Source organism: Pteropus medius, unplaced genomic scaffold (assembly GCF_902729225.1).
Source record: "Pteropus medius unplaced genomic scaffold, Ma_sr-lr_union100, whole genome shotgun sequence".
NCBI classification, from domain to species: Eukaryota; Metazoa; Chordata; class Mammalia; order Chiroptera; family Pteropodidae; genus Pteropus; species Pteropus medius.
In genome coordinates this window covers 8390905-8414647 of record NW_024344240.1, presented here as the reverse complement: position 1 = coordinate 8414647, position 23743 = coordinate 8390905, and the positions used below count along the sequence as shown (strand labels likewise).

Below are 23743 nucleotides of genomic sequence, written 5' to 3'. Positions count from 1 at the left end.
GAACACTTTAAAAAGCACATTAAAGAGTTAGGAAAGGATTTATTCAAAGCCAATGACAATTCTTAGCTCACCAAGTACAAATTAATTTCCCTATATTGAGAAGCAAAACGAGTTATTTATAGAGAATAATAAAATAATAGAGGTTTGTTGTGTTTCTCAGTGGTATATTTAGACCACACAAGAGGCCACAGTTCATAAATAATTTTAGAGGAGAAAGGGGATACTTATTATCCCCTATTTAAGCCACTGAATATAGTAAAAACAGAAAAGGCTTAAATTGAATTCTCTTTGGCAGTGTTGAAAGGGCACAAGATTATTCTGAATACTAAGGATGCAAAATGGATAAACTGTAATTTTTATCATATGAAATATAATGTATGACCTCTAACCTGAGCAACATGGGTGTTGAATTTTAACTCTAGCTTAATGTGTCCTTGAGCTCTCTGCCCAGGAGGCATTTTGGCTCTTTCTCCCCTAATAAGATAAGTGACTTAGGGAAAGTCATTTAAATTCCCATGGCTTCAGCCTAAAGTGAGGGATCTAGGAAAAATGAGCCCTTATACTGTACTATTTCATCAAACAGTGTGAAAAATGAGAAAATGAGGACTTTTCTCTCTCTACAGGCCTAAAATTATGTGATACCTTTCTCTGGAAATCTACATGAGAATTATTAGTTTCTCTGTTCCTCCGCTATGGGCTATGGAAGTGGGAGAAGTGGTTAGAGACAGAAATAGTTGTTCTATTCTACCAATTCATCCTGATCAGTGAGTCAGTCATTCCAATAGATGTCTGCATTTCATTGCATGCCCAGCACGAAACAAGTCCAGAGTATACAAAACACCAACAGAAAGACATATTTCTGCCCTTGGCTTTCATATTTGGATGCTTCTGTACCCAAGGTCTGGGTAGTGAACCTACTAGTATTTACCACAAAGGGTGACTATTAAAAACAAATGCCCCTGGCTCTTGGACCCTGGATCCAAGTCAGGTTTTAACTTTGCCTAAAGCAGAACTGCTGAGAGTTTCCCTACTTACATGCTTTTTGTTAAGTATGGCCCATTCTTGTTCAACATCAGGTAGGACTTAGGATTTCAGATTCTACTTGAAATCATGTATGACCCTAAGGAGGTCATTATGCCTCAAATGGTTGCTCAGAGCATCAGGAGATGTAGGAAATAAACAAGCTTTATTTGAATGTGAGAATGGCAAAATATGCCCTCAACTGCACACACCAGTGTCTGAAAGCAAACTTTGCCTCTGATGGTAAAATTCAGCATGCAGAATGATTGTTTTGATTTCCTAAGAGACATGTGATAACTGACTCACAAATATAAATAGGCATTGGCTTCCTACACACACACACACAAAGTTTTTTTCATATCATTTGAACAGATTTTTATTAGATCTCTATTTCATGTTTTATCAATGGCTTATTTATCTTAAAAAGCCAGGATTTTTTTTTTCTTGGTTAGATGCCATTTAACTTATGCTTAAAAGGTTTCTGTGAATATAAAATGTACTTTACAACTTACCCAGTCAGTCTAGCAGGAAACATCAGATCTCACAGTCAGATTATGTCCATCTTCCTCTGTGATCCAGGGACAGCAGAAGGTTCAGCAACATGGCATCCCCATTCAACGAAGCACATGGCCTTTTGTCACCATGAGGTTTAAGAAGAGTTTCTTTTTTTCTTTATGTTGATTTTATCTTTTTTCAGTCAGAGATATTTACTTACCTATTTAAGTATACCCTATAGTGCCTAAAAATGTGCTAGTACTTTAAGGAAAAGTAAATAAGAATGTTATTGTCCTCATATAATCAAAATTCTTGGTTTACAGGAGCAATTGAAATTGGTTAAGAGTTCAGGACCTGCAACCTGATGTTGGAATGTGAATCCTAGCTCTGACACTTCCTATCAATGTGACAGTAAACAAGTTCTAAATCTCTCTGTGCCTTGGTTTTCTCATCTATGGAATGGGGATAGTAATAGGATATATCTCACAGGTGATCGTGAAGATAAGTTAAAGCTTGTAAATTACTTAGAATAACTCATGGTATTCTAAGATAATACCATGATAATAACTAACTTTTATATAGAGCTTCATAGTAAGAACTTAATAAATATTTGCTATTATTTAGAGACCTAACCACCATCGTTTCTCAGCCAAACGTGGCCCTCACCATCAATTTTTTCTACCTCTTAGTTGATTCTCCACATAGCAGAAAGCTATTTTCAACATAAATATTGCCCATGGCTTAGAAATGAGCAGAGAGTGTAAAATTAAAGGCAAAAGAAACCATCCATTAGCTCTGTACTCTAGTTTACAAAGTCGTTTCCCATTAGAGCATAGGTAAACAAATCAGATACTGCTATACATGTATACTAGAATGGCCCAATTAAGTAATGGATGGCAGATGGTACAAGCCAGTTTTCTCACTGCTGGAGTATGAATTTACACATAAGCATAGAGGGATGCTAGAATGATCTATGTGGTAATGAATTAGAGATGAAGGCTACAACAAAACATCATAGACTGAGTGGCTTATAAACAAGAGATTTATTTTTCACAGTTCCGGAGGCTGAAAAGTCCAAGATCAAGGAACTGGTAGATTCAGTGTCTAATGAGAGCCTGCTTTCTGGTTCCTACGTGGCAGTCTTCTCACTATATATTCACATGGCAGAGGGGCAAGAGAGCTCTCTAGGGTCTCTTTTATGAGGTCATGAATCACATTTATGAGGCCTCCACCTCTCAAAGGCCCCACCTCCAGATGCCATCATACTGGGGATTAGTTTCAAAATATGTATTTGGGAGGACACAATTATTCAGTCTATAGCAAGTACAAATTTATGTTTAGCTTAATATAGATACAGGTGATTACATACAAAAACCTTAGTAAATATTTTGTCATAGAGCATTAATTATATAGAGAATTTACTAATATATAATTTTTATATATATATAAGTTAGTATATATATACATAAGTTAGTATATATAAATTAGTCTATATAAATTACTAATATATAATTTACATATATATGTTAGTATATAATCAATTAGTCTATATAATATATCAGTAAACTAATATATATATGTTAGTATATATATATAAATTAGTCTATATAAATTACATATTAGTAACTCTCCATATTACTTATATAAATTAGTATACGTACATATATTTCCTTGCTCTGTCAGTTGAGAGGGGCTAGCAACAACGACACCCAGTAGCAACAAGCAAACCTAGCACCCATATCTTGGTTTCTAATGCTATTTTCCAATTTGGTTATATTAGCTCCATGGAGAAATGGTTAGTCCTAGGACTGGGACAGGAAATATACAAGATAAGCCTGTATTATCTTATGTAGTATTAGAAAGCAGTACAGTACTTAAATACAAACACAATGATGGGAGTGTGTCAACAGGACACAGGAGCCAATTGGAAGAATTCCCAATGGCCAAAGTTGGAACAATTTAAGCAACCAAATAAATAAAATTGTATTTGATTGTCACCCAAGGTATAAAATTAGTATCTATGAGTCTGTACCAATAAAAATAAATGATTGAATAAATAAATAATAAATAAGTAAATAAGTAAGTAAGTGAGAAAAGACAAATTTTCTATGCAAAAGAATTCCAAATTACTTTGTATATACCCTTCCTTAAAGGAGGTAGAGCATTACTTCCCACTCTTTAAATATGGGCTGTGCATAGAAACTTTTTTCTAAAGATCACAGTATGAAAAGTGAGTGGGTGTTAGGAGTAGAGGAACTTTACGGTGAAGAAACCTGGAAAATAATACCTCAGCCAGATGATCAAAGTTAACATCAGAAGTGATGTCCTGTTATATTATGTATCATTGATAGGATGTGATGAAAATGGCACTTTACCTCTGAGTTCTTTCTCCCACAAACCTATCGTCCCAGTCTAAACATAAGAAAAACATCAGAAAAATCTCAATAAAGGAACATTCTATTAAATATTCCTCAAAACCATTAAGGTCATCAAAAACAAAGAAAGTCTGAGACATTGTCACAACAAAGAGGAGCCTAAAAAGACAACTACTAGAGAGTAAATGTTTGTGTCCCCCTAAGATTCGTATTTTGAAATCGAATCCCCAATATGACGATATTTGGAGGTGATGCATTTTGGAGATGATTAGGTCATGAGGGTGACCTAATAAATGTGATTCATGACCTTATAAAAGAGATCCCAGAGAACTCTCTTGCCCTTTTGGCCATGTAAGGACACAGCAAGAAGAACCAGGAAGCGGGCTTTCATTAGACACCAGATCTGTCAGTGCCTTGATCTTGGACTTCTTAGCCTTCAGAACAGTGAAAAACAAGTGTTTGTTGTTTAAGGCACCCAATCTAAAGTATTCTGTTAAAGCAGCCCCAACAAAGACAACGACTAAATGTAATGTTCACTGGATAGGAACTTGGAACAGAAAAATGGCATTGAGTAAAAACCATGGAAGTCTGAACCGTCTCTGGATTTTAGTTAGTTAATAATGATGTTTTGGTTCATCAATATGAGATAAATGTACCACTGTAAAGTAAGATATTAATAATAGGGGAAACTGAGTGCAGGATATATGAGAACTTTCAGTATTATATTTAAAGTTTTTCTATAAATATGGAACTGCTCTAAAAAATGAAGTTTATTTAAAACACATTTATTCATGTCATTTTCTCACTTAAAATTCACCAGCAACTTCTGGTTAATCAGAGTCTCACCTACTTCTAAATTCCCATGTCCTGTCCAGAGCTCTCCATGTCCTCCATTCACTGGCTCTGAGGTCCATGAAAGAGCAGTCAGTCTTCACTGTAGTCTTCACACACTTGTCTCTCTGCCTGCCGTAGTTTTATGCCAGTTTCTTATGAAGAAGCCAGATCAAATCGTCAGGCTTTTATCAATATAATAACTATGGTGGACTTAGGCTCAATAACTAGCCCCAGGCTACGCTGCTCACTGGCAGAGCTGGGGCCTCTGGGTCATATCTGTCCTTCGATGGCCCATATTGCCTTCATATCCCTCAATGCCAATTTTGTGAGTGTTCTAAAGAGCATTTTCTTTTCATTTCAACATAACCTTTATGAAACTAGATATGTAGTTACTGATTGTTAAGAAATACTTCAGGAGAGTCTTGCCTTTTTCACAGTAATCAAACAAACATATGCTCCAAGAGTAACATACTCTTTCTAGTGAAAGTCAGCCAGATGATCCCATCTGTACCATGGCAGCAGAAGAGGCTTTTGCGAATTAATTCCTTTAAGACCAGCTGCCCATGCAGCTTTCCCTGCTGCTGCCCGAGCCAATTTCCTCAGCGCTCTGTCTGCTTGAAAGTGGCACTGACTTTGCAGACGTTGCTTATATTATACTCTCAGCTATCTATTCTTTTCCCTTTTTATGGCAAAACCTACATGATGTCCAATTAATTTCTGTAGAAAAAACTCCATGGTGAAAAATAAGCAATTTTTTCAGTGATATTTTGAGCCAGATTTCACTGTCAGTACTTCCATAAAAGTGTAGATGATCTATTCTTTCTCCCATTCCCCGAAAAGGCTAGAAGACATAACAAATTCCCCAGTAGATGTTAAATATTCCTAATAAAGGTTTAAAATCTCATTTTCCTTTTTCAGGAATCATATTGAATCTTTGAAGCGACTCATAATGACCTTAATTAGCTGTAAATCTCTGAATTATTTCTATACTATGATGTGTTCTATATTTTTCTTGTTGCTCTTAATAGAAGTTATTTTCCCCAGTGCACTTTAATGCCTCTAGTCTAGCTTACAAAAAGTCAGTAAAATTGATCTTTTAAAAACCATTTCTTATTTGGCAGTAAATTAGATATTAAAGCAATATTAAGCTCACTGTTTTTTTATTTTGCAGTGTTTATAAGCAAATGGTTTGAAATTTGTTTGTGGAATAAACCATTCTTTTAAATTGTCCCCAAATTAGTATAATGTCAGTTTTCCCTCAGCTCCATGCTTTTCCATATTTTCTAGCATTCTGAAATGAGCTTTGTATAGTTTATTTATAAAAAAAGCCAAGTACATGTGCAAATATCACCCTAGAATTACAAAAAATGATTTCAAAAGGTTAAACAATTCACCATCAGTATCAGTAAATACAGCTGCTCAATGAGAAAAGAACATCTAGACAAAAAGAGTATTGAATTAGATGCCATCAGGAGGTTCTTAACAAAAAAAGATTTGAAATTATTATTGTAATAAACCTCAGTTAACCAGAATCTTAAGCCTTTGAATAATTGCAGACCAATTCTGACTCTACTACCCTTAGAGAAATAGTATTTTTCAATAGCATTTATTGAAATAAAAATTTGTTTTTAGCTAATTGTTAGACAGCCATAGATTTCAATTAACCAGAACTACGACAGTCATGCATCATTTACCAATGGCAATGACTTCTGAAAAATGCACAGCTAGGTAACTTCATCATTGTGTAAACATCATGGAATGCCTTATACAAACCTAGAGTTAGGATAGCCTACTACACACCTAGGCTATATGGTATAGCCTATTGCTTCTAAGCTACAAACCTGTACAGCATGTTACTGTACTGAATACTGTAGGCAATTGTTACATGATGATAAATATTTGTGCATCTAAACATATCTAAACATAGAAAAGGTACAGTAAAAATATGGTATAAAAAATTTTTTAAATGGCACATCCATATACAGCACTTACTGTAAAAGGAGCCTGCAGGAAAAGAAGTTGTTCTGGGTGAGTCAATGAGTGAATGTGAAGGCCTAGGACATTACTGTATATTACTGTAGACTTTATAAACACTGTACACTTAGGCTACACTAAATTTATTTTAAAAATAGTTTTCTTTCTTCAATAGTAAATTCACTTTGGCTGACCGTGACTTTTTTACTTAATAAACTTTAAAATTTTTTGTAACTTTTGACTCTTGTAATAACACAGGCTTAAAACATAAATGCATTTTACAGCTTCACAAAAATATCTTCTTACTTTATATCCTTATTCTATAAGCCTTTTTCTATTTTTAAATTTTTATTTATTTTTAATTTTCAACTTTTATTAAAAATGAAGACATAAATACTAATTAACTTAGGCCTAAATGGGGTCATGATCATCAGTATCACTGTTTTCTACATTTACATCTTGCCCCACTGGAACTTCTTCAGGGGCAATAATACACATGGAGCTGTTATTTCCTATGATAACAATGCCTTCTGGACTACCTTCTGAAGGGGCTGCCTGAGGCTCTTGTTGAGGAGGTGTCACTCTTTTCAAAAATATGTCCATGGTGGTTTTCTTGGTTTGTTTCTTTCTTTCGTCATAATTTGCTTGTAAGCCAATAATGCACCATGAATATTTCCATTAATGAAAACTTTTTCATGTTGAAGTCCATGTGTTCAAACTTTTTAAGGAGCTTGTTAAGGGTCTGCAAAAGCTTCTGCTAAACCCTTCAATAAATTTTCTTGAGAATTCTTCTTTCTATTCTCCTGCTGTTTCCTTTTCTCTTGCCTCTTCTTCAGCTATGCGTTTCTGTTCCAGTTCCAACAACTGTTCATTAGTCAATTCCTCAGGAACCACCTCTACGAGCTCCTCAATATCATCCTCATCCACATCCAGGTTAATGTAGTTTGCTGTCTCAACCACAATCTTGTTGACTTCTGCCATCTACTCATCCCTGGCAAATCCTCTGAAGTCATGGATCAACCAAATCCAAGTGAGGTTCTTGATGCAGTCATAGATTTGGTAATCCTTCCAGAATTGCATCAGTGTCTTCTCAGTATCCTCCTCAGTTGCAGCATTAGCTTGAGCAAAAGTATTTCTCAAGTCCTTAAAAGCAGCTATAGCTCCTTGATCCACTAGTTGGATCAAAGAGGTGGCATTTGAAAGGAGAGATATTGCTTTGATATTGTGATGAAAATCACCAATAAAGGGAACATGCCCAGGAGCATTATCAACAATAAGCAAAATCTTGAAAAGTATATTATTCTCCAAGCTGCACTTCTCTATTTTGCTGGCATGGCAATTTAAGACAGCATCTTAGAGGAGCTGGGTCATTCATGACTACTTATTGCTCCTGTAGTACACTGGCAGTAGGTCCTTATAGATATTCTTGAAGGCCCTGGGTTTCTCACTGTGCCAGATCACAAGGGGTTTCCATTTATAGCCTGTGGCATTGTCCCCAAGCAATACTGTTAAATTGTCTTTAAAAGCCTTGAAACCTGGTATGTACTTGGCCTCCTTATGGATGAAAGTCCTTTCAGACAACCATTTCAGAATACAAAGGTCTAATACATATTGAATATTTGCTCTGGAAAATAATTTTCCTCCACAATCAGCTTATCTAGAGTTTTCAAAATTTTTTCAGCTATCTTCACATCAGCACTCAATCCAGGTCATTTGAAGTTTCTCCATTTCTGATATAGGCCCTTCTCACATTTTTTATTAGTCTAATATACTTCAGTGAATCAGATCCTTTAACACAGCAGTCCCCCACCTTTTTGGCACCAGAGACTGGTGTGCCTATGAGAATCTAAAGCTTAATGAGCTGAAATGGAGCTGAGATGGTGATGCTAGTGCTGGAAAGCAGCTGCAAATACAGATGAAGCTTCACTTGCTTGCTCACCTTTCACTTCCTGCTGTGCGACCCAGTTCCTAACAGGCCACAGACTAGACCAGTACCAGTCTGTGGCCCAGGAATTGGGGACCCCTGCTTTAATAGCTTCTGTCACTTTATTCTTGTTCTTCAAGATCACAGTTATATTAGAATAAGACATGGCTGACTGGCAAGCAATAACCATCTCCGATTTTCCATCTTTGTTATCTTTAATCACTTATTATTTCATTTCCAGTTAAATCACTCAATGTAGCCTCTTACTAACAACATTAACACTGGATTTTGTATGCTTAGGGGCCATGATGAACAAAATAACCTCAGTTTAAATCAAGCACAAGAGAAAATGATGCAATCAAGAGACAGTAAACATGAGATATATGAGATTGCTGCTAGCATAACACAGCATACTGTTTTACAGCAAACTTTTTTTATAAGTAGAAAGAGTACACTTTAAAATAATGATAAAATGTATAGCATAGTAAATACATAAATCAGTAATATGCTCATTATTACCATTATCAAGTATTAAGTACTGTAAATAATTATATCTGCTATGTATACTTTTATATGACTGGCAGAGCTATACGTGTGTTTATACCAGCATCTCCACAAATGTGAGCAATGTGCTGTGCTATAATATTAGGATAGTTACACATCACTAGGTGATAGGAATTTTTTAGCTTCATTATAAAGTTATGAGACCACCATTATATATGGGTTTGGTGGTGACTGAAACATCATTACACAGTGTATAACTGTATTCCAGTTAATTGCCTTTCTCATTAATAGCAACAATGAACTCCTTTCAAATGAGTAACTGTAATAACAAAGTGTCTTTGAGGATGACTGTCTTTCTAGGGAATCTAGAAGACAGTTTTATCAGTTCAGGACAAGTAACAAAAACCCTAATTCATACTAGAGAGAATCTCATACTAAAGGGAATTTATTGGTTCACATACTTAAAAGGTCTGGAAGCAAATATGTTGTTTCAGGTTAGACTTCAACCAGCAGCTGAAATGATATCACCAATGGCCCTAAACTTCTTCATCTCTCTGCCATGCTTTCCCATGTCAGATTTGTTCTCTAGCAGCTCCAGGGACTCTCCTACTTGTTGCAAGCAACTACAACAGCTTTGAGCCTCACACCACACCATCTATAACAGGGATTCTACCAATGGCTGCCCCAGAAGCTGAGAAAGTTCCCCTCTCCCTGAGACCAGTGTTGTACCAGCTCTCTATAATTCTGAATCAGTCATGTGCTTATCTCTGAGTCAATCCCTGTGGCCAGGGAGATTAGATAGCCAGTAGGCTTAAGCCAATCATAGCTAACTGTTGGAATTGGAGGTGGATGGGACATTGCTGCTGTCAGGAGAAAAGGGAAATAAGAATTAATGTTGGGGAGACATTAATTCTTATTTCTACTACAACAGCAAACAAGGAATTCTCAAACTTTAAAACACAGAAAGCCCACTGAGGTCAGAAGATGGAAATAAGAGCAGAGTTAGTGCAAGCCATTGGCTATCTCCAATTTTACAGCATCCCCACAGGCAAAAAGTATCTGCCTGTTTAATTTTACTGATTAAACAGGCAGATACTTTTTGCCATATTTTACCAAGTACTCTATTTGATATAAAAGTACCTGGATGCTTGAAGATTAAGTGGTAGAAAGGCCACACAAATGTAGATTAAAACCACAATGAGATATCATCTGACACCTGTCAGAATGGCTATCATCAATAAATCAAAGAACAACAAGCGTTGGTAAGAATGTAGAGAAAAGGGAACCCTCATACATTGTTGGTGGGATTGCAAATTTGTACAGCCAGTATGGAAAACAGTCTGGAGGTTTCTCAAAAAAATTAAAATGGATGTACCTTTTGACACAGCAATTGCACTTCTGGGTATTTATCCAAAAAAAATTTTGTAAAGATTTATGCACCCCAATATTCATGGCAGTACAATTTACAATAGCCAAGATATGGAAGCAATCTAAGTGCCCATCAACAAATGATTGAATAAAGAAGTTGTGGTTCATATATACAACAGAATATTACTCAGTGATTAAAAAAAATTAAATTGTACTATTTGCAATGACATGGATGGTCCTAGTGGTTATTATGCTGAGTGAAATAAGTCAGAAAGAGAAAGATAAATACCATATGATTTCACTTATATGTGGAATCTAAGGAACAAAATGAACAAACTAATTAAAAACAGACTCACAAATATAGAGGACATTTTGGTGTTGGACAGAGGGGAGGGGGTTTGAGGGTGTGGGAGAATTGAGTGAAGGGTTAAAGAAGTATAAATTAGTAGTTGATAGATGATCACAGGGATGGGAGTATGTAGAAAGAATGCAGTTAACATTAATATATTGGCTAGGTGGAAAACCAGAAGAGAGAAGGAACAATTAGGGAGATCATTTCATAAACTATATAAATTTCTAACCAATGTACTGTATACTTGAAACTAATAAAAGAAAAAAAAAGAAAAGAAAAAGAAAGAAAAAATAGTTTAAAAGTTCAATAAAAATAATTTTAAAATCTTAACATTTAGAGCCTCAGGAAAATACCATGTAAATAACAATGATCACTGAGATTTCTGTTCAGGCTTTGAAGGTACCTAGATCTTGGTTTGCCTCAGAACTGTACTACTTACTAGCTGTGTGGCTTATGGCAGGTTATTTTCCCTCCTTGATGTTCATTTTTTTCATCTGAATAATAGGGACCATGAGGACAACCACCATGAGGACAAAGCAGCACCTCTGAGTTTGTTGGAGGAGACTAGTCTTCTGTTCTCTTGCTATTTTTTCTGGTTCTGGCTTTCTTTATGTACTCTTGAATGACAAGTTTCTTATGTACAGGAACATGTTTGGGATTGTTCCCCTATCTAAAATAGATCTCTTTACACAAGGAACAATTTCCAAGATGATCAAGAGGAAGCAAAGGAAAAGAAGGAGATGGAGCAAGCAAAAAGAATGTGGAGGAAATAACCAAAATGCCCAATTCCATAAAATAATCACAACATTTTCAAGCACTTAGTTCATCCATCTAGTTCTTTAGTCATTTATAGTAAAAATCTCATTTTCATATATTTTCTTTTCAGAGAAAAATACTCTTTCTTCTAAGCCTTTACTTAACTATCATTGCACCACAATTAAGAAGATCAAAGCAGAGCAGCAATTTGCAAAGTACCTTGAAATTTTGATGAGAAGTATTGTGCACAGACCATGTAACAGGAACAATGAGAGGAAATGTAAAAATAGGCCAGGCTAAATATGGCGGTGGCCTTTCTACAATAGGATTCACAGTGAGTGCCCCTTCTATGTGGTGAGTGTATCTGACACATTACCTTAGTTCTCTCTTGCTACCAAGACGTGTTCTAAGTAAAAACTCCCATTTGGTGACTAATAAAGTTTATCTTTTCTTTTGTCACTTATATACACTCTTTGATGCCTTGAAAAGTGGTGAAGGAGGTAACCGTATAATCAGTCAAACTAATTAGTGCGTATGCTGAGTTGGAGAGGAAAAACCTTGTCCTGCATTCTCCTTTCCAACCAAGATTGTCTTGCTTTTTTCTAGGTGGCAAATATCTAATTTGACTGTGGCCATTTGGACCTCAATTGTGATTCTAATAGAAACCTTTTTCATGTCAGTTGGAATAGGAAGTTCATCAGACAGGGTTTATAACTGCCCTGCAAACTATGGTATAATATAATCGACTTCCTACTCTGCTGACAGGCTGAATAGAACCTGATAATCCATTAATAGTAGGCAGAATGTATTTCTAGTACATGCACTTAATACTGAGCTGCTAGATGATTTTCGAATGCATTACTTTTTATGTATCTCTGACATATTTAAAGATGATCCCTAGGGAAAAATATTTGTCTTACATATTGCTTATTTTCCCTTCTGTAATGCACAAACTTTTATTTCAAAGTCATAAACTCAAATGAACAACATTTCATGATACTATTACTAAAGTCAATTCATTATTATCTTCTCAGGGTTTAACCTAGAAGTAAGTTATAACTATGAATAAGTGGTGCACACTGGCCTATGGTCCAGCAAAGCTGCCTTGAAATTAGAAGTTTATCATGTTCTGATTAAAAGTACTTTCATTTTTGTTGTATGTAAATAAAAAAATACATAACTTTTAAAGGATAACTGAACTATAGTTGTTTCTTTTTTTCTTCTTAGCTGAACCATGTGCTCACTTTAAATATTGAAGTCTATATGATGTGCTCTGTTCTACATTGTAAATATAAATAAGATAGTAGTTGAGAGTGTTGAAAGATCAATGTTGATATATTTTTTGTGAACTTAGAGCATCTTTTTCATGAGAATATCTTTTAACGAATTAATTTTAAGGGTAACCAAAGAACAAGATGACAAATTACTCCCTACTCTCAATATTTCATGGTGAAGATGTTTATTTGCATCATCCTTGAAGAGTATTCATCAAAAACAATCCAAATTTTTAATATTTTGACACTAAATGTGACCTAGAAAGACTTAGGGATGTATTTTTCAAATTATTAAAATTACTACAAAAACATCAATAATCAGACATTTTACCTGTTCAGAAATAGGTTCCTCATATTTAAAAGAAAACATTAAAATGTGGGTAAAGATAGAAGTCAGATTATAAATTTTTATCTTGCATCTTACAAAAATCTTTTGAAATTATTAAAAAGATATTTTAATATTTTTTAAAAAGTATACAGTCATGATGGGGAAAAGGGGGACATCATCAGTGAGTCAGGAATTATGAAGCATTCATGGAGGACAGATAGCAAATGAGAATAGAATATAAACATGAAGAAAAACGTTAACAGTCAAAAATATGCACAGCCCAAAACTACTATAAAGATATGATCAACCAACTACAACTGACATTTAAGAAAACCAAAAACATCAAGACACAAATTATCAAGTGAAAAAAAAAAAAAACCCTGGAAAGAGTAAAATAAAGAGAATATAGAGAAAAAAATAGAACATGTTCTAATTAGTATATTCTGAGATAATTAAGATTCTATATCATAAAATATTCTGTGAAAATAGAAAAAATACAAAAGCAAGAAAGTGTTCTTAGTCCTTGGAATATAATCACCAGAATAAAAATTTCAATAATAGAATGAACATAACTGAAGATCAAATTAGTGGAAAAGCACAAGAAGTCTAAAATGTAGAACAAAAAAGCAAAGAAATTTTTTTAAAAAGAAGGGTAAAGTTAAAGCATGAAGGACCAATAAATGTGGTAGTACATAAATCTCAAGGGCAGGAGAGAGAGAGAAAGAGAAAGAGTATTCAGGGAGGAAAAAAAGAGAGGGTGAGAGAAAACAGAAGGGAAAAATAATGGGAAAAAATAGTAAAAGTGCATTTTCTCAATCTGAAGAACCATTGAGTGGCAAGAAAGTTTAAAAATTTTTAAAGCACACATATCAACAACATTCACCCAGATACATCCTAGAAAACAATTTAAGACTCTAATTAAAAAGTAAATTCTAAATACTTGCCTTAAAGAACAAGAATCAGATTAATGGCAAACTTCTAATACATATACTATACTGAATGCCAGCAGACTAAAGTTTTCATGACGCTCTCTATAGAAATTATTGTCTGTTTTGTTCACAGTTATAATTCTGGCACCTAGAACAGCTCCAGATATTTTGTAATCCTTAATCAGTAGCTGTTGAATAAATAAAAGTTAAAAGAAAAAAATGACTTTGAAAATAGAACCTTATGCTCACTGAACTGGTATTTAAATATGAAAAATTTAGACTATGCAAAAACGAGAATAGACAAGAAAAAGAAAGAAAACAAGAAGAAAGAGAATAATAATCAATGAAGAGGAAGGCATGGAATACCAGAAAGAATGGTAAACAAACAGAGCAGTAAAATGTATACTTAAAAGAGATCTTACATTCCACCAAGAAAATAAGAGAGTCAGGAAACAATATAGGACAGAAAAACTGATAGGAACCCAGGAAGAAATTAATAAATCTAATCATAATCACAAGTGGTAAGGAGAATTTGATTACTTTGCTGGCAATTTATGAACCAGGATTTAGTTGAAATTGGTTCTTCCTTGCAATGTCTCGCAGTTAGAGTAAGGTTAAGCTGCTGGTGCTGAGAAAGAAAGCTATCCAAATCACTGCAATATTGCTAGTGAAAAGATCCATACAGCATAATACAATACAGTTTATTTGTAAGTGCACTTGTATAATTTAAAGAAATTCAAGGTAATATTTGCGATTATGTGCACTAATCTGTTAACCTCTAAAACAAAAAGTCACACTTCCAAGGACAGAAGAAAAGCATGATGAAGAGGAATCTATGCCTCACACACTATGTATTTCTATGCTGGTTAATATATTTACAAGCAGATTTCTTATTCTAATACTTGGACAAAACATAATAAAAGATGTCTTTTAAATCACATACATACATACATACACAGAAAAAATTAAACTTGAACCCAAAATTCTAAGATGGCAGCAGAGTATAGGGAATAGTAAAATGAAAAGCTTGCATTTCCAGTATTGGTGTCCTTCCCATTATTTTAAAGCATGATACATGTAAATAAATAAATATATGTATTATTTTATTTTTTAATATGAAGGTAATAGCAGAGATTTTGATAATTAGAAGAAAACTACTTATCAGTTAGAATAATCACTATTAGCAATCTGAAACTTTTTTCCAATGCTTTCTAATAATATTTTAAACCTTTTAATGAAACTGTAACAAAATATACAGCATGTTTTTTCACTTTACATAGCATTGTTACAAGCATTATGTTTAATAATCAGATTATATTCCACCATAACAATGTACCATATTTGCATAATTATTCCACTACTGTTGAGTATTTTAGTAATTTCCTATTTTACTTTTGGTGTACTAGAAATCTTCCTGCATGTAACATTTTCTGCATTTTGGATTATTATCTCAGGACAAATTTTCAGATATAAAATGAGTATAGTAAATGAGTGTGAATATTTTAATGACTCTCAATATAAATTTCAAAACTGCTTTCCAAAAGAATTGTATTATTTGCAATGTCTCCACATTGTACTAATCCCTGCAGAATCCCTGTAATGCATACTCTGCCCATAGCAATATACAAGGAATCCAAGAGATGCCTAAGATTATGCCTAGGTACTTTATGTATTGTAGCTACATTGAAGTATATCTTTTTAGCCTTTGTTATATTTTCTCATCAATCATTCATTTTGGTTATTTGTGTATGTTAATCACTTTGCTTTTTGTATGTTAATCACTTTGTTCACATCTCATATTAACTTTTTTCATTTTCGATTGATTGCTTTGATGGTTGAGTCACAAAAAAAGACTTTATCTCCAAAATGATCAATTTTCTTCCTTATGAATATTTGTGCAGTTGGTCCTCCATACTCATGGGTTCTGCACTCACATATTCAACTAACTATGGATCAAAAACATTTGGAAAAAATATTACATTGTTGCTGACATGTATCATGTAGTTAGGCCTATTATGGTTGCATCTGCACTGTACTTTGTTTTCTTGTCATATCATTATTCTCTAAACAATACAGTATAACAACTATTTCCATAGCATTTACATTGTATTAGCTATGATAAATATAAAGATGATTTAAAATATATAGAAAAATATGTATAGATTACATGCAAATATTACACAATTTTATATAAGAAACTTGAGTATCGACAAATTTTCATATCTGAGGGGGTTCTGGAACCAATCTCCCATGGATACTGAGAGATGACTGTTTACTCATCTCTGTCCCATCTCTTATTGTAGAAGACAGAACTTCCAAGACACTGTTTAAAAAACAATGATAATAGGAACCATCTTTAGTTTGATCCTAATTTTAAATGGTCTTTACAGACTCAGTTTTGCATTTAATCTTGACCTTTTTTTAAGATGCTATTCTTCTAACTTTCTCTGTTATCTTTCTCAGGGTGAGTGTTGAGTTTTAGAAGTTAATGTCTCGCCATCTATGAACATGATTCTATGTTGCTTCTATTGAATCATTATTATAGTCTTGTGTTCACTATGTTATAGGAGGTTTTGTTTCAATATGTACTGGAATTATAATTGTTAATAACTTATGTTGGTATTTCCTGTATTTATTTGGACGTTAACATTGTATATGTCTAAAGAATGAAAGTCATTTCTTATTTTTTTCTACAATGTTACATAGTTTTTATAGAATGAGAATTATTTTCCCCTAAATACTTGAAATCATTTACCGAAAAAATTTTTGAAATCATTTACCAAAAAAATTTTCTATGCCCAAAGCCCTTTAAATAATAATAATTTGCTAATTTAGTTCCACCCATGATTACTGGTCTATTCAGAGATAGATGAAAAAAAAATAAAAGAAAAATAATAGACAAAACAATGCATAAAATGTTTTTTCTTTGACAAGGTCAACAAAATTAACAAACCTTTAGCTAAATTAATAAAACAGAGGACAAGATGTAAATGATTAAAGTCAGAAATTAAAGTAAGCATTTTACTACCAACCTTACAGAAATATAAAGGGTTATAAAAGAATACAATAAATAATTGTAGGCCAACAAATTAGATAATCTAGAAGAAATTGACAAATTGCTAAAAACACAAATTACTTAATTTGACTCAGGAATGAATAGAAAATCTGAATATATTTAAATCAGTAATCAAAAAACTTACAACAAATAAAATTCTAAGACCAGGTGGTTTCATGGGAATTCTACCCCTAAAGAATAAATTCTAATCCTTCTCAAATTCTTCCAAAAAAATAGAAGAGAAAATGACATTTTCTAACTAATTCTATGTGGCCATTAATACCCTGATACAAAAGCCAGACAAAGACATCGTAGGAAAAGAAAAGCATGAATATGGAAAGAAGACTTTTCAACAAAATACTAGCAAACTAAATTGAACAGCTTATTACAAAAATTATACCCCATAATCAAGTAGAATTTATCCTAGGAATACAAGATTGTTTCAACATGAGAAAAATCAATCAGTGTAATATACCAAGCTAATGAAACCAAGGGAAAACAGATAATGACCATCTCAACTGATGCAGAAAAACATTTGACCAAATCCTATATCATTTTAAGATTAAAACACTCAGTAAACTAGGAGTAAGAGGGAAACTCCTAACATGATTAATGGCATTTATGAAAGCCCACAACTAACATTATACTTAATGGTGAGAGACTGGCAACTTTCCCTCACAAGATAATAATGCCAACTTTCACCTTGGCTGTACTGCATTTTACTAGAAGTTCTAACCAGAGTAATTCAGGCAAGAAAAAGAAATAAAAGGCAATGATTGAAAAGGAAGAAATGAAACTATCTCTATTCATAGATGACATGATTCTATATTAGAAAATCCCAGCGAAACCACTAAAAAACTAGAGCTAATAAATTTAGCAAAGATGCAGGATACAAGATTAATATTCAAAAATTAGTTGTGTTTATACACACCAGCAATGAACAATTCAAAAATAAATTAAGAAAATAACTTTATTTATAATAGTACCCAAAAGAATAAAATATCTAAAAGATGAATCAAGAAGGTAAAAGATTTGTAACTGAAAACAACAAAAAAATTTTAAAATAAAGACGATCTGAGTAAATGGAAAGATATCCCATACCCAAAAATTGAAACACTTAATATTGATAAGATGCTGATATTTCCCAAAGTGATCCACAGATTTAATGCAATCCTTATCAAAATTCCAATAGCCTTTTTTTTTTGCAGAAAAGAAAAATCGATCTTCAAATGCATCTGGAATTGCAAGGGGCCCCAAATAGCCAAAGAAATATTGAAAAGGAAGAACAAAGTTGGAAAGCTCACACTTACCAATTTCATAGCTGTCTTCTAAGCTATAGTAAAGCAATTAAAACTGTGGAATTGAGGCATAAGGAAAGACATATAGATCAATGGAATAACATTAAGAGTCCAAAAATAACCCCATATATCTATGGTTAATTGATTTTCAATAAAGGTGTCCAGGCCATCCTTAACAATGGTAAAAAATAGTCACTTCAACAAATGATGCTATGGCAACTAGATATCCACATACAAAAGTATGAAGTTGAACCCCTAACTCACGCCATATACAAAAATTACCTTAAAATGGATCAACAACCTAAATATAAGTGCTAAAACTCTTAGAAGAGAACACAGAGATAAACCTTCATGACTTTGGATAGGACTATTTTTTCTTAGATATAACATCAAAAGCATGAGCAGCAAAAGAAAAAATAAACTAGAATTCATCAAAATTAAAATCTCTTGTAGATTGAAGAATGTTATCAAAGTAAAGTAAAAAGACAACCTACAGAATGGAAGAAAATATTTGTAAATCATATATCAGGTAAGAGTCTAGTACCCAGAATACATAAAGAATTCCTACAACTTAACAACAGAAAAGACAAACAACCCAGTTTTTTAAATGGTCAAACCACTTGAAGATATTTCTCCAAAGATATATAAATGACCAATAAGCTCATGAAAAACTGTCCAATATCATTAGTCATTAGTGAAATGAAAATCAAAACCACTTCACACCTAAGATGGCTATAATTTTTTTTAAATGAGAAATAACAGGAGGTGGTGAAGATGTGGAAAGATTAGAACATTGGTACATTGCTGCTAGAGGTGTAAAATGGTACAACCACTTTGGAAAGTAGTTTGGCATGTCTTCAAAAAGTTAAATATAGAATTACCATATGACTTGGCAATTTCATTCCTAGGTATATACCAAAAAGAATTGAAAGCAAGGAATCTAACATTTATTTATATACCAATGTTCATAGCAGAATTATTCATAGTAGCAAAAAAATGGGGGGAAAAAAAACAAATGTCCATCAACAGATAAATGAATAAACAAATTGTGGTATACCCATACAATGAAATATTATTCAGTCATAAGATAAATGAATTGCTGACATATGCTACAACATGGATGAATCTCAAAAACATCACACTAAGTGAAAAATCGAGACACAAAAGTTTACATAGCATAGAATTTCATTCATATGTAATATTCAAAATAGGTAAATCTATAGAAACTGACAGCAGATTGATGATTGCCGTAGGTTTGGGGGAAGGAGAAATAAGTAGTAACTGCTTAATGAGTATGAAGTTTTCTTTTGGGGTGCTGAGATTACTTAGAACTAGATAGTGTTGTGGTTGCACAACATTGTGAATGTAGTAAATGCCGCTGAATCGTTCTCTTTAAAATGGTTCATTTTATATCATATGAATTTCAGCTCAGTTAAATTAAGAAAAAATAGACATTGTCCTGAACTACTGTAGTTCTCAATATAGAATATTTGTGTAAACACTTTAAAGGCAGTACTTTGTTTTCATTATAGTGGAAATTTTTTTTTATCTTCTTCTGCTATATTCTTGGATAACATTTATGATCCTACTAATTTGACTAGAACCCATTCCCATCTCATCTAATCTTAAACTTCTCTATAATTTTTCTCTCTTTTTGCTTTATTGATTTTTCTCTTTCTACCAGATGATTACCATCAGCATTATAGCTTACATGTGGTATCTCCTAAAAATAAAATAAATATGTGGGGGTCTCTTACCTTCTGCAGCTGTTGCTGAAGCGCCAATGGCCAGTATGAAGTTCAAATCCTTAGCAACTTCTGACCTAAGTAACAACATAAAAGGCATTTCAATGCACTTTTCCGCATTTGCAGGAAGATTATGTCTTCTCCTCTTTCCGAAGAGCTGAGACAGAAGTACAATGTTCAATCCATGCCAATCAGAAAGGATAATGAATTTCGGGTTGTGCGAGGACACTACTAAGGGCAGCAAATTGGCAGAATAGTCCAGGTTTAGAGGAAGAAATGTCATCTACATTGAATGAGGGCAGCGGCAGAAGGCTAATGGCACAACTGTTCATGTGGGTATTCACCCCAGCAAGGTCGTTACCACTAGACTAAAGATGGACAAAAAATACAAAAAGATCCTTGAACGTAAAGCCAAATATCGCAGAGTATGAAAGGAAAAGAGCAAATATAAGGAAGAAACAATTAAAAAGATGCAGGAATAGAGTAACCTTATATACAACTTTCATTAAAAACTATAAAAAATAAAATAAAGCAAGAATAGTCCTCCCATTGAATTCTTGTGTAATCTGGGACTAGAGAAAATTTTTCTAATCACAAATCAAAATCCAAATATATTAAAGAAATGTGCCTCATTTGATTTTATAAAAACAAAAATTAAAAAAAAATCCATGACAAAAACAAAACAAAACAAAAACTGCTGCAAGCAAAATGAAAATAAAAACTGGGAAAAATGTTTATAACTTTAATCACAGATGAAGAATTAATATCCCTGGTATACAAGGAGTTTTTAAAAATAGATTTAAAAAAGTCAAAAGCCTTATTAAAAAAAGACTCCTAAAGAAAAGACCCTATAGAAATTGATCTTAAATATGCTTGTATATTTTTTAAAAATACAAATTAAAAATACACTAAGATTCCATATTTCTCTTTTAGATTGATGAATAACTAAGCTTTGAGGAACACGCTTTGTCCAGGCTAGAGAAATGGTTCTCTCTAGCTCACTGCTTGGAATGCAAAATGGTGTAACATTCATGGAGGAGAATTTAGCAATATCTAGCAAATCACATACAAACGTATTCTTTGGCCAGCAATCACATTTCTAGATAACTAAACCTACTGGCAAAAATGAAAAAAGATTCATGCATATGTTATTCATTGCAGATCTATTTTTTAAAAAACTTCTAAAATCATTTTATGAAAGTATAATTAATAATAAAATGCACTCATTCTAAGTACACAATTAAATAAATTTTGACAAATGCATAATCCCATTTTACCAAAGAAAATACAAAATATTTCTATCACTCTCAAAAGTTTCCTTCTGATTCTTCATAAATAATCCACCACTCTCATTTCTGGTTCCAAGGCAACAATTGATCTTTCTGTTACTACAGATTTGTTCATACTTTCTAAAAGTTCACATAAATGAAATGATACAGAATATACTTTTTTTGTATCTGATTCTTTCATTTAGCATAGTGTTTTAGAGATTCGTCCATGTTGCTGCATGTGCCAATATTTTGTTACTTTATATTCTTAAGTAGTTTTCTATTGCATGACTATACCATAATATGTATTTTCACATTTGAGTTATAACCACTTTGGAGATATTATAAACGAAGCTGCTATGAATACTTATATACGGATAAGTAGACTTTTTTATTTCTTTAGCAAATAACTAGTAGTAGAATTTCTGGACGAAATAAGTGTATATTCGAGTTTACAGAAAAATGCCAGTTTCTCCAGGTCCTTATCAAAAGTTGGTATTATCGATCTTTTTAAATTATAGCCTTTCTGAGTTATGGTTGAGATGGCACAGTAGGTGGATGCTGTGCTTGCCTCCTTCCATTACCACATTAAAATTGCAACTAAAATATAGAACAATCAACCCAGAGAACCATCTGAAGACTAGATAAACAGAAGTCCTATAACTAAGGATATAAAAAAGAAGCCATTTCAAAACTGGTAGGAGGGGCAGAGATGTAAAACAGACTGGCCCCCACTCATGTGAGGTGGTCAAAAATTGGAAAGGCTATCTATGCTGGAGAAGTCTCCCCTGAAGTGTGAGGGGCCCCAACCCCACACTGGACTCCCCAGCTTTGAGCACCAGTGCCAAGAAAAGCAGTTCCAAAAACATCTGGTTATGAAAATCAGCTGAGATTTTGTCCATCCAGTGATACAGAAGGTGGCTGGAAAAGCAAGCATCCTCTTAAAGTTCCCACACATAGATTCTCTCACTTGCAGGCACTCACCCTGGACTTGTGAAGGGACAGCAGATAGGGAGATAGGTTCCAGTGACATACAGGGAGAGAGTGAGTCATGTGGCTTCAGGGCAAGGGCTAGAGAGACAGCCCCCATTTTCCCTGTGTTGAAACCTCCTTCTGTGTAGATAGCAGTCTGATGCCATCTTTCCTGTGTTCAGCCCCTACATGGGCAAATTTGAATTTTCATTGGCCAGGTGCACCCCCTTCTCCACCCTGGTGAATCCCTGGTGACTCCCTGGTACTCCTAACTAGTTCAACATCATGGTTGGCAAGCAGTCATTGTCCTGCAGCGCAGTTTTTCTTGGACAACTCTCAGGGGTCGGCAGGCCCCAGATGGGCATGGGCTGGCTTTCATGTGCTCTGAAACTTTTGTGGAGCAACCCCAGGCTCAGCTCCAGCACCAAATCTGAATCTACATTAACACATTGAACACCACACACTCCATGCTGGTGATACCCTGAGACCCTGTGCCACCCAATTCCCATAATCCTGTATGACCCAAGGCTATTTCAGCAGCTGAGCCTTATAGAGAGCTGGCAGGTGGTTGCAGGCCTAGGGGTTCCCTGGGCCTTTTGCTGAGCAGCCCCAAATCTGGTAGTGGTGATGGTCAGTCAATTCACAGTGTAGCCTCTCCCACGCACCTCAAGGTCCAGCACAAAGCAGCAATCAACTGCAGATTGCTTTGTATCTTCTACCAGATAGCCTTAGACCAGTCACAGGCAATAGCTAACCTTGGCTTACACAGGAGCCCCCTCCAAGAAGCCCCAGAACCAGCACACTCAGTGGCCAGCTTCAAACCATAACAGAACACAACCAGATTAGCCCCACAACTGGCACACCTAAAAGGTGGTCTGAGCAGGCACCAGAGCCCACTGGAGCAAATCATGCTCCATAGGATTAACCCCTGCATAGCAGCTCATACCCTCTGATCATAGCTGATATTCACGGCCAGTCAGACTGAGGGTTAATCCCACCCAATGACCTGCCAACAGTAATCAAGGCTCAACTACAACAGGAGGGGACACATAACTCTCAGAGGATACTCACAGAACATCAGCTCAGGTAACTGGGGAGACTGTACCACTGGGCCACACAAAACACCTACTACACAAGGCCATTTGCCAAGCCTGAAAGATGTAGCAGACCTACCTAATAAATAGAAATAAACACAGTAAGGCAGCTAAAATCAAAACAAAACAAAACAAAATGTCCTAAGTGAAGGAATAGGAGAAAACTCTAGAAAAATAA

At 34.2% G+C, this 23743-nt stretch overlaps 1 pseudogene; it reads left to right on the top strand.

Moving 5' to 3' along the window:
• The first annotated feature begins 20278 nt into the window (after positions 1-20278).
• LOC120607421 (60S ribosomal protein L26-like) lies at positions 20279-20713 on the top strand (annotated as a pseudogene).
• Positions 20714-23743: the final 3030 nt, after the last annotated feature.